We start from the raw sequence: 12161 nt of genomic DNA, 5'->3' as shown, positions 1-12161 counted from the left end.
CGGCACTCGCCCTGCGACGATGTCGTCCGGGGCCGTTTCCCGGTTACGCATCACCCGGAACAGCATCCGGAGGCAACCTGCAATCCCACGGAGAAGGAGACTCCGCAGCCTATTCTATCACTCTCGCAGCACAAGCAGTTCTTACTTCTGACGTTCCGGTCTGTGAATGTTTCCACCTCACGCCTCCTGTCGGTGCCTGAATGAGCCCGTCGTCACCGTCAGCAAGACTCCTGCACTTCAGTTAATTTCCGACAGTAAGGTATTCCCCCATACCATCCACAGCCCTCCTCTCGTTTAACCAGTCACAACACAGAAGGCTACCTCCTTGGTCCAGCATCACTTCCCCTCACCGAATTCACCAGGACTACTTCGAAATTTTTGCTCATCAGGTCACTTGCAGCTGTCACCTAGACCCAAGCTGTCCCATCACCTTGTCGTGGAAGCTCAGTACATTCCAGTTCTCTCACCGGAAGAGAAACCCACCACCTCACCCGTTTGTCTCTCCTATAAGGAACGCAGCCATCCACAACAGCGTTTCAGTCATGCGAGCTCTCCCACCACGCCTTCATGACGGGAGCGAGATCAGGCTCCTGAAGCTACAAATAAGTGAGAGGGGGGGGGGAAGGAATATATCGTCTCGTCCGGCTTGCTCCCACCGCTGGAAGCAGAAGGAGCTGAAGCACCCGCAAAACCCTTCTTGAGCAGTTCGGAGGCGGCGCCGTGCTGATCCCAAAGAGGCGTCCGAGTGGTGACCCTATACGAGCCCCAACAAGAGAGAACTTACCTAGTGACTCCTAAACACTCGCCGCTTCCGCCATCTCACCGGGTCGGGATGACGAGAGGTTCTGCTGCAACCTCCGCTCAGCCTGCAATAGAAAATTCGTTTCAGCAGCCCTTCCCGTTGCTTCTCGTTCCCAACACAGAGGCCGGAGGAACGCGGCCCCATCCCGCTCGCTCCTACCGATAAGGCCGGGAGAAACTGAAGTCCCGCTAAAAAGCCCCAGAGGGACAGAGAGCCCTCCGGACCGCGTTGGCACTCGGAGAACCGAGCGGCAGCTCCCTCCAAAAACGCGACGGCAGCCGGGTGGCGATGCGACACGGGCTTCGAGAAGCCGGGGCAGCCCGGCGGGAGCCCCGTGCCGGCCCGCTAACGGAGCCCGGCGAGACCGGACGGACCCGAGCGCCAGCCGCCTCCGCGGTCCCGTTGCCGCCAGCACGATTCACCGGTTCGCGCTGATCTTCACCGGGAGTCGGCTCGCCGCAACCTGAAACGAAACAACAAACAGAGAAGGTTACAAAGAATCCCGAGGTCTGGTTTGAAGAGCAGCCCCTCGCGGTGCTTTGCAGCCCCGGCGGCGTAAGCACCGGACAACAGCAACGGAGCCCGCTCCAGCTCCCGCGGACGATGCTCTCCAGCAGCCCTCTCGTGGCTCCCAGCGGCCTCCGGCGGAGCTTAAGAGGCTTTGGGGCGGACCCGCCCCGCGCTGCGAACGAGGCGCAGCTGTGCTCGGGAGGCCGCGGCCCCTCGGCAGCTGGAAGTCGTTGCCTCGTTAGCGCCGGTGGGGCTCGTTAGGGCCGGCCGGGGAATCTGACAGTTAGACACGTGGACTCTAGATCTGAGTTAAGGACTTTAACTGCACTTTCCATTAAAGTTTGTTACGTGCTTCTCCTCACCTCACTGCGAGATTCACTAATAAGTTAAATGATAGTGTCGCATTCAAACGGATCACTTTGCATCTCACCTGACGCCCTTTCAAAGAACATCTTCAGCCTTAACAGCTTCCAGAGGCCCCTGCTGCGTGCTGTCTTTGCTCTGCTTTCCCTCTCCCGTTGCCCAAAAATAAATAAATAAATAAATAAATAAATGAACAAACAAATAAATAAATAGAAAACTTTGTACCTGACAGAGAAAACGTGACAAGGCAACAGTGGAAATGTGGGAGCGGCGATCCGACAAACACCCAAATGGGTGAAAGATGCACATGGGAAAATTGCTGTCCAGTGGAAATCAGAAGCAGAGCTTCACCAATGGTTCTGTATGGTACAACTCCTCGGCTTATAAAGGAATTATTTACATGTGTCCCTTGCTTTGAGAACCTGCTGTCTGCAAATGGGCATGTCTGCTCAAAGGAAAGAGGTGCCAGGTATAGAATCTGACCGAGAGGCCTGAAGAAGTTGCCATGGATTCCTCTCATACCTCTTGGTGCCTACAAATCACCGGGTGATTCAAAGCTGCCAAAAGCTGTGGTGAATAAAACAGAAAGGGCAAGCTATCAAGAAGGTACAGAAGGGGCCTGAGAGCCTTCATGTGCTAATGTGGGATGAAAAAGGCCAGAGCTGTGATCTTAGGGCATCCTCCTTCAGCTGGTGCAGATAGCCCCATACCGAGGAGAACCGGGGAGGTCTGGGATGGGCTCCCACTGGATGACAAGACAGCAACTTTATCCTGACCTGCAGCTACAAAGCAATCCTCACGTTTTGTCTTTGGCAGCCAGCAGTCTGCCCCGACGATGCAGTGACAACGTGCAGAAGCGCTCCAGACTCATCTTGCATGTGCACATCTCCATCCACACGCTGTGCTACAGCGTCAGATCGTTGTTTTTCTTTCTGTACACACGCTCTAATTGTACGATACTGGCAAAGGAGAGTTAGAACTGTGGATGTATTCACTCATTGCTTAATGATGCTTGCCTAATTGGTGACATGCGGGATCTAAATGAAGATTACATGCAGTATGCTGTTTGTCTAATGAGAAATTTGAACTGCATCTTTTTGTGGTTCATCGTGTGATTGCTAGGAAGGCTGGAATTAGTGAAATTCCTACGTGATTGAGAGAAGGGCTTTCTGTCATTTTGTGTTCATAAAGATAAAATTTGACTTAAAAAGCTCATGTTTCTTTTCATGGAGGTACGAGAGTTAAGGACTCTGAAATGTACCTAGCGTTGATCTAAACAAGAGTTACTAAAAGCTCAGGAATCTTTGTCTTGCAGAGAGTGGAACCTCTCGTCCGTGATAAATTATAAATATTGCACTATCTGTACAAAAAGGAGTTCTTAGTGGTGTCTTATTCGGGACCCCTGCAAACCTACAAACAATCCACAACCTGCTTTTAATTGAAGACTTTTTTCCTCAGACACTGCAGGTACACGCCGGCTGGATTTGTTATATTCTGAAGTTATTTTAACTCTCTGTAGACTTCTGCATGTGAAGTAAGGCCCAGGAAAGTCAGAAACACTGACTCTTCTTCCCTGAAGCAATGCTTAATAGCCCAGCCTGTAAGATGCTGCTTGCGCCCTTAGAAACAAGTCTGAAAAAATCTGTGTATTTTCAGCTGTAATCATTAAGCCTTAGCATTCCTCAAAGGAAAAGGAAGCGAACCAGCTTTCCTCTGCTAACAACACGGAAGTCTCAGTCATTTGGTGGCATCAACTCTCAGAGCTGCCCTAAACTAAACCCCTATAATTCAGCTTCACATAAGGTTTCAGAACTGCTTTTTAGATTAAGTCGTGAGGAAAAAAACACTGGGAGAGCATTTAACACTTAAATAGGTTTTGGGTTTTGACTCCCGTCCCTTGAAGGATTTATGTTTATAGGGCTTATGATGGAATGTCAGTCTCAGCCTTAACTGCAGAGCAAATACATACGAGCTCCTCACAGTGATGCTGCTGTGTAATCTTGTCCTCTGAAGTGTTCTGTCTTGCTGCAGATACCCATGAAAGCATATTGGTGGATGTGCAGGCTACAAGGTACAGATTATGTGTAAGAGCAGTAGGAGCTGCTGCCCACAAAGACTTAACAGAATGAGATACTTTTGCAAGTGCTTAATGGTATCTAGTCGTTAAAGGGAAGTCATTAAATCTCTACCCTGCAATTTGGATATTGCAAATCACACTCGGGGAAGCTGCATTGTGCTGCTAAGAAATAAATACAGAAGACTCAGATGCATAGTGACCATATTTTTGAATGTGAGCTAGATGGCAACATGCAGCTTTTAATAAGGAGGCCGAAGAAATTACAGGTTGCTAAAATCCAAGGACAACTATTCCATTTTGCCAGCCATGCTTTTCTCTGCCAACACCAGTAAAAATGGCATTCCACAACGCTTCCTTTTAGTGTAAGCAGAAGTGGCTGTGAAAACAAACCCAATGAAATAGTCAGCAATAAAATGATAAAGTCGCTAAATAATGCATTTTTGTTTGGTTCTAGAGGCTGGCTTGTGTGAAATTCTTTGGAGATGAAGTGCAAACTAATATTTTGGCTACGGTGCATTCCTGGGGAAACACAGCTATGAGAACGCTATAGTTCACAATGAAAGCAGTTCATTTCTCAGCTTGAATTATGCATATTCTTCAGTAGGTGGCCTTCTTCCTTCTTCAGTGGTACAGAATCAGCAGCCTGGCATAGTGCTACTGGGCGCTTTGCTGCTTGATGTGCCCTCCTTCAGAAGACAGACCGAAAGCAAGGCCTCTTTCCTTTCTGATTTTGAAGGCTCTTAAAGCAATTTTTTTTCCTCTACATTTTGCTTTGGGCAGTTTTAATTTAATACGGTGTTCTTCTTCTCTTCCTTCCAGCCCTCCGTTGTTTTGTGACGTTGCTGAGCACCATAAATGACCACCGTATTTCCTCTGAGACAGCTGCATTTAAGAGGGGAGTGAGGTGAAGCCTGCAAACACACTTTGTGAAACATTCCCAGAGGAAGAAACTCAAGATCACTTGCAATTGTTACACGCCGATACACCTGGACAAACTCCAGCTTTTCTGCACCCCTGCCGTCTCTCCTCGAGAGAGCGTGAGGCTCGTGCTTGAGAGATCTTTCTGGGTAGGCTGGTGGCTTTTATCCTTTGTCTGAGAACCTGAGTCGCCACAAGCAACCTTCCTCCACGACAGTATCAGTTAATTAGCTGCAGAGCAGGCCGGTTTGTCTATGGCTGCCTTCTGTCTGTATCATCCCTCTTTCAGGGTCAGTCTGTCCTACCAGGGGAACTGCACAAGCTCAGCAAAGTTTGCCTTGTTACACCCGGGGCTCGCTCTTCATCTGATGTGTTCTGATGAGCCCTGAAGGAGACCAAAATGTCAGAGAGTTTCTGGCTTTAGCTTATAAAGCAACTTTCCTGATGAACTTTATTGTACGTAAACTCGACACACTGAAGTTTAGTGTTCTGACTGAGAAGACACAGACGCAGCGCTAAGAGAAATAACTGCTCGTAGGATCTAGCATGCGGATGGGGCTGGTGTGGTGGGAGTTGGGAGAGGAAGGAGCAGACAGATCTCCTCGTAATGAGAAGCATAATGCAGCCTCTGCCGTGAAGATCGGAGCTGCAGCTTCCCAGTCATTAACAGGGAGACCTTCCCCACGGCCCAGGGGCTGCGGCCCACTGCCACCGTGACCCCAGAGCAGCGGAGTCTAGACAGCACTGTGGGCTGATGGCTGTCAGTGCCTCTCAAAATGCTTCAGGACTTTCTCCTCTCCAAAGGAGATGCCTGAAGCAAACAAGTCCTCAGCATTCCAGGAAGCTTTGAGCCAGAGCCTTTCCCAAGCGACTGCCAGACATTTGGCCAGACTCTTCAGCCAACAGTTTGGTATTACAGTTCTTGTTGCAGAGGCATTTTCTTAGGAAGGGAAAGTATTGGATGAATTTCTAGCATGCTTCAGACTCTTAACTGCTTGTCGGTTACTCTGGATAGAGAATGAGAACCATAATCCAAGTGTTAGAAGCCTTGAAGGGATCAGTGCCCAGCTGTGCCAATGAACAGGTTATTCCTGTGTCATCTCTATTTCTGTTTGTGTAACCGAATGTGGCAGAGCTACTTTCTGAATCTCGGACTGATTTTGTGGAGAAGAGAGTGCTATTTCTGAGCCGCAATGCTTGCAAGGCGTGTTTTACTTGTGGCAGAGAAGATGTGCCTTTGACAAAAACTACCAACCGATTGGTTTCTTATGCTCCACACCTAGGATTGGTGATCTCCCACCATAGCAGAAGAGAACTCTACTGCTACGCCAATCTCATTACTCTAGGTGGTGCTTGGGTGTAATCACGGGAACTTCTTGGGAGTATCTTGTACAAAGTGGAATAAGCATTCTGAATTGCACAATAATGACTTCTTGTCATTTTCACAAGCATCTTCATTTTTTCCTCAAAAAGGCAACAACTCATCAAATTCCAACTGAAAACTCCATTATGTATGTAAAGCCACACATATGTTTTGAAGGCGTAGTTGCTGGGTGTTCAGAGTGGATGTCTGGCTAGTAAAAAACTGCTAGAACTGGAGAGAAAAGCTGTTGATGTTGATGAAGCCTGCCAACCGAGCTATATTTTTGCTAGTTTTTCTAGGAGGATTTTGAAGAAGTGTGTTCTGCCATTCAGAGTGAATCCCAGGAAGAACTGTTAGCATGCGCTATAAACCCTCAGATGAACAGTAATGGTGGGAAATACGGTTCAGCAGTGAAGATCCTTGCAGGGAAAGTAGTTTTTACCATCCTTTTTATAGAATGGAATAGAGAGAAAAAGGTTGGCACAACCATATCTAACTCTGAATATCTTTCCTGATCCGTTGACCCCATTTGCTTTGTGCTCAGGCTGGGCTGGATGGTCTCTGAATCTCTGCGTCAAAGCACAAGGGATCAGAATTGGGATGCTGTGTTGGATCAGGCTACGAGTAGTACATCTGGAGTTTTTCAGAAAGCCAGTTTATCGCTCTCCCCATTTCATCAGTTGATTGAGCCTTGGCTTTATTTGGGGCAGAAAAAAATAGATAGCTGCTTGTATAATCAATTCTACAGAAAGCATAGTTTTGACTCTTGGGGTCAGCGCGGGGGATCTGTGTTATCTGAGATGGATAAGCCATTGCAATCCTTGGAACATGAGACATTAACTGTGTGCTTAATTATTTCACTAGTGGTGCTGTAGTATTCTTATTTTGTTAGCCTGATGCTAGCAAATACTATGAAGGAAAAACCAATGCAATGCAAAGGTGTTTGAGTCAGCTCTATGTTACACAGTACAAAAGGGAACACAGGCAGTGCAAGACTATGCTTGTGTTACCTGAACAACTTTTGCATTTATCAATTGCTTTTAAAAGATGAAATAAAAGAAGTTCAGAGCAACTGGGACAACAGAGAAGTAGTCAGGGATTTTCATTTATTTATTTATTTATTTATCTATTTATTGTTGTGGGCTTCTTCTACAAGGTGGGTAGGAGTTCAAAAGAGTGACTGCAGTCTCAGCCGAGCTTTTGAATAACAGCTCTTAAGCTCCAGCGAAAACATTGGATAAAGTTTCTTCAATGTTGTCTTTCTTACTGTGGATGGAGTATTTTAAAAAAAGAAAAAAAAAAAAGTCAGTGATGCTTACAAAAATTCTTCTTTATTTTATCTTTCTGGAGACTCAAAACTTGGTCTGAAGCATGAGCCAGAAAAATGTGTTGAGATAATTTGTTTGTAAGTGTACAGTGTGTCAGCATCAGCGCTCTCTTATTATGACTTTCATGTTACATATTTTGGAGCCTCGCTCTAAGACTCCTGGCAGCATTCAAGATTGGTGCTTTCCATTTTGACTGAATTAATTAGAGTCTCCCGACTGTGCAACTGTTAGGATTTTTCTAACAGAATGTTTATAAAATTATTTTTACTCTGGTTAATCACAAGTTGGATATCTGACTGTGTTTCTGTATCGGTTAGATGGAGAATGTGTTGCCCTTAGGAAGCAAAGGAAATGATAAATGAGAACTATTTTTATGTACTTATCTTGCCTTAGAGTGAATCTCCTGTTACTACTCTCTTTTGATTTATACCCCCTTATTCTCAATAGAAGCAGAGCTGCTTACGTTGTACATCTCCTGCCTTCCCTTCGCGTTTTGCTCTTACACATGACCCGGATCAGAAGTAGGGATGCTTCTCCTTTACAGCCTTTGTGCTGTCCCTCTTGTTTGCCACACCAGCCCTAGTGCAGCTCCGGAGAGATTTCTGTTGCAAGTCTTGTGTTTCTGGGTGCGAGGAACACAAACGGCGCGAGCTGCTGGCAGAAGTCAGGAACTGCGTTTGAACCAGGCTGCTTAGCAGACAGTGGAAAGAGAAAACGTTGTCATTTACTCTAAGCTTCCATTCCTCTTTCTTCCCCTTTTCTTAGCATAAGAAAGAGTGGCCGCAAAAAGGATTTTAGATAAGAGAACCGGTCAAATTGTTCATACATATCTCCAAATGGCAAATATCCTCACTGAAATAAGGAGATGCCCAGGGAATGGGGAGAACCAGACAGGACAAGCCATTCAGCAGGTCTGCTCTGGAGTTCTGTACCTCTTTCCTGTTTGGTAACCTTACTGCAGCTGTCATCTAGCACTCAGAGCAAGATGGAAGGTAACACTGCCAAAACGTGTGTCAAATGTATAAGCCTGTGTAAGCCTAAAATTTCAAAATTCTTGACATACAGATGCAGTGCTTACTTTTAATGGGATTTCCATCTCAATAGCCCCCCCTTTTGTGACCACAAAATTAATCACCAGAAAAATTTCTGTCTTATCCCTGCTTACCTCAGTGACCACTTAGGAAAATGAAACGTGCCAGCTGTGTCTATCAATCTGCATGTCCTCTATGGCACACAACAGAAGTGACCGTGGACTCTACTGATATCTGTTTCTATGTAAACTGAATCCATTCTCCTCAGTTCTCTAGCTAACGAAGCACTGTGGGAACAAACCAGTCAGAAGCTTGGGAATTACTCTGCAAGGAAGAATCCCAGTGTTTTTTGCTTTTTTTGTTTGTTTGTTTGTTTGTTTCAGAAGCTGCTTTATGCTCTAGGCTTGCTTGATAAGAGCCAACAGTAACAAAGCCTTATTTTGGACCGAAGTTTAAATAAGCAGACACTGAATGTTTCTGCCTGCCTTTGAAAGCTGATACACAGAAATCTCAAAGATTATTTCAGAAAAGTCTTTTTTTGTTGTTGTTTTGTTTTGTTTCCCTCGTTAGAGCAAGATGCTCAACCTGGCAGTAGTAAGGTGTTAGTCTCATGAAATAAGGGAAAATTTGAGGTCCCACATGGAAACTTAGGGAGCAGTGTTCCTTTTCCTTATTTACCTCTACATACTGACAGAATGGGAATAGTTTGTTGTTTTTTTTTTTTTCCCCGCAATCCTTTGCCAATTTCCTTACAAGAAAGAGACAAAACTAGAAGGTATAAGGTAACTTACTCAACAATATTTGGATTTCTAGCATCTGTTGATATTAGATTTACTTTAGTTTTGCCCTCGGAGCATCTGAATTGTCGTAAGTGGTTGTATGTTGGCTAAGTGGTTTGGGACTTGTTGGAGAAGGCTGTAGTGGAGGCACTCAATGACATTAGATTTACTCTGCATAATTCGCACAGTGTCCTTTGCAACTGTTCTTGTACACTTAAATTGAGTGAGCATTAATGGAGAACTTGTGTCCAGAAGGCCTGTATCTCTGGTCCTCCGGCACATGCAGGTGAACCCAGTCCCCCCTGTCCCCATCTGGCCTTTCCTGCCCTGCTGTACTCTGATGGAAGAATGGAAGAGAATGGGAAACTCTCTCCCATAATGATTTCACTGCCACAGAGAACACCAGTTTCTCTGCAGATTTGCTGTTAGCGCCTTAGCTTCTGTCTGTTAAACTGAAACCAACACATGTGCTATTTGATACTGTTACTTTGATCTAGGAGGTGCTATTTGCAGAAGCATCTTGGCTTCCCATGACTAGTTTTGACTGAATACCATTACGGTATAAAGATCACATTATGATAGATAAACGTATGAGAAAGATGAATGACGCTGTCCGTTCTTGGGTATTATTATTTTTTATCCCAGGCTATGACATATATTTAAGAAAAATTTCAGCCCATCATCTTACATTCTAAAACCTGCTGTGGATCTGGCAGGATCTAATGTGAGAGAGGGCAGGACTCTTTGTCTTCGGTCTTCCTGCTTCATGCATTGCTCTTCTCCCTTCATTGAATCTTATCTTCAGATCTGTCATTCTGTTCTAAATTTGTAGTTCAGCTTTTTATTAAAACTCAAAGGAACAACATGATCCCATGTATCTTAGAACCCCAAGCGAAGCAGGAGCCTGCTTCTCTTTGCCTGTGTTTTCTAATTGCCACTTCATAATGTTATGTTATTGGCAAAAATGTCAACAGGACACCAAGAAAATGCTAGTTAATGCACGGAGAGGCACAATTAATCTTCATGTAAATCAGGATAGCTGCTCAGTCTTTCATATCCAATACACATCATAACAGGTGATGTGCAACAAGATCATCAGCTAAGATCCGTATACAAGTGCAATAACAGATCAGATCTCTATCTTCATAAACGCAGAACAAAACTGAAGGAAAGTAGAACCAGTGTTGAGCACCAGAAACAAAACAAGCAATTAATTCTCAACTCCAAAGATAAATTTAGAACACTGCAGAAACTGGTTTCCCTAGATGCAAGCATGATAAAATGCAACTCGTATTTTGTTAAATGCCTTTTCTGAGGTCCTGGAAAATCGAGTAGGAGTCTGAAAAAGAAAAGCATTAAGAAAATTTCGATAGTAAAACCATTAAAGAGCGAGAAATTTTAATATAATTGAGAAAGTATTTGAAGGGAGAAATAGTCTCCTTGCCCATTTCCTAAAAACGTGCACTGCGCAAGGAAGTGGAAAGTAATTATTCCAGGAGCATCTGTGGTAAAATCTTTAATTACAATCATTCAGATAAAAGTTAATTGAAAGCACACCTGTAATGTAGCAGAATGCTTTTCCCTGCACAGCACCATCTGAGACTGACTCTCTTCGGCCCTCTCCGTTATTAAATTTAAATAGGAACAAGCAGCTGCACAGGCACTTCTAATTTTTTCTTATTTGCTGAACAAAACAATATTGCCTCTTCCAAGAGGGTGTTGTGCAGAAGGGTGTAGACTTCCCCTTTTACAAGGAAAGAAATAACCGCTTGCTGTCTAATGGTGTTGAGAGAAGTTACAGGAGTAACTTGAACATAGAGTTCAAAAATAAAGAAGCCCGTACACCACTGCAATTGCCCATGTTTCCGGTTCACAAAAATCTGACTAGACATGAAAGGCATCCACTTTCTGCCCCCAGAAAGTCAGATACATTCTGCTAAGAATGTAAGACAAACCAGTTCTGAAGCTTACAGGTGAGGCATTAGCGAGAACTTTAGAAGAGACCCAAAGGGAAATGCTTGAACAACCCTGTCTCCAACATATTTGCCTAGCTTGCTTGCAGCGTATCAAAATTACTGTGCCCTGTGAGAAGATGTGTCAGCTGAAATTTGAGGCACGACGGTGGGCAGATTAAGTTCCAGCTGGGTTTTTGCTTAGTTTTCTCTCTGCGTAATAAACACTCAATAAGTGTGGAAAAAAGCTATTGGCTTTCAGAATCTTTGATGAAGTTTCATTTTAAAAGGATCGCACGGGATACATGAAAACAACATTAGTGTAATACATTCAACTAGTAGCAAGCTGGTGTGTAAGTTGCTCCAAAAGTAATAGCTATTTATTTCCAAGGAAACTACCACAGATGCAAAGAGCCAATGAACACTATCGGATACAGCAAGTTTTCAGCTACAAATGACTTGTTCAACTTAGCCACTACCATTAGCTGTGCATTTTCACCACGTGGAGGAATTAAATTCCACACTTCCATGTCAGACTGTTCCTCTGCTGTCATCTGTCACACAGCAGCAAAGTGTAACAGAAAACTGATGGAAGGTTCTGCCTCTACTGCCATACCACCAACATCCACCTCTGATATCGTGGGCCAACATAACAATATAGGAAGAATTAATCAGCATTAGAAAAATAAAAAATGGCCTTAAAAAAGACCCACTCACCCCACCCCACCCCACAAACAAAACCCACAAAAAAAACCCACCTTTGCCCTGTTCTTTCCTGCTTAAGATCAGAGGAAGGACACTACACTACAGCTGGTGCATAACAGAAGCATCTTCCCAGCTTCCACTTTCCTGGTTCTCTTAGGCTATACCTAGGTATCTCAGCCATTAATTGCTGGTAGCAAGTTAGCTCACATTGACAGAACTTCTTACTGACCTGCCTGGGAGGGCTACTGTATTAAAAGCAAGTAAATCCACATTAGAGATGTCAGTCTCCAAGCACTCAGTAATTGACCCGGAGATCATGTCAGACAAACACAG

The 12161-nt window shown here is 44.7% G+C and overlaps 1 long non-coding RNA gene across 1 annotated transcript; it reads right to left on the bottom strand.

The window, feature by feature from the left end:
• Positions 1-48: 48 nt before the first annotated feature.
• Positions 49-1103, bottom strand: LOC122170317. Its single transcript, XR_006171729.1, has 4 exons — positions 962-1103; positions 785-866; positions 146-596; positions 49-77 (listed from the first exon to the last, which is right to left on the bottom strand). It is a non-coding gene; the product is annotated as an uncharacterized LOC122170317 (long non-coding RNA).
• Positions 1104-12161: the final 11058 nt, after the last annotated feature.

The sequence above is a fragment of the Centrocercus urophasianus genome, unplaced genomic scaffold, assembly GCF_019232065.1.
Source record: "Centrocercus urophasianus isolate 14NV4802_14NV808 unplaced genomic scaffold, USGS_Curo_1.0 seq_663, whole genome shotgun sequence".
In the NCBI taxonomy this organism is placed as follows: domain Eukaryota; kingdom Metazoa; phylum Chordata; class Aves; order Galliformes; family Phasianidae; genus Centrocercus; species Centrocercus urophasianus.
The sequence above is the reverse complement of the archived record's forward strand: the minus strand, read 5'-3'. Positions and strand labels throughout refer to the sequence as shown.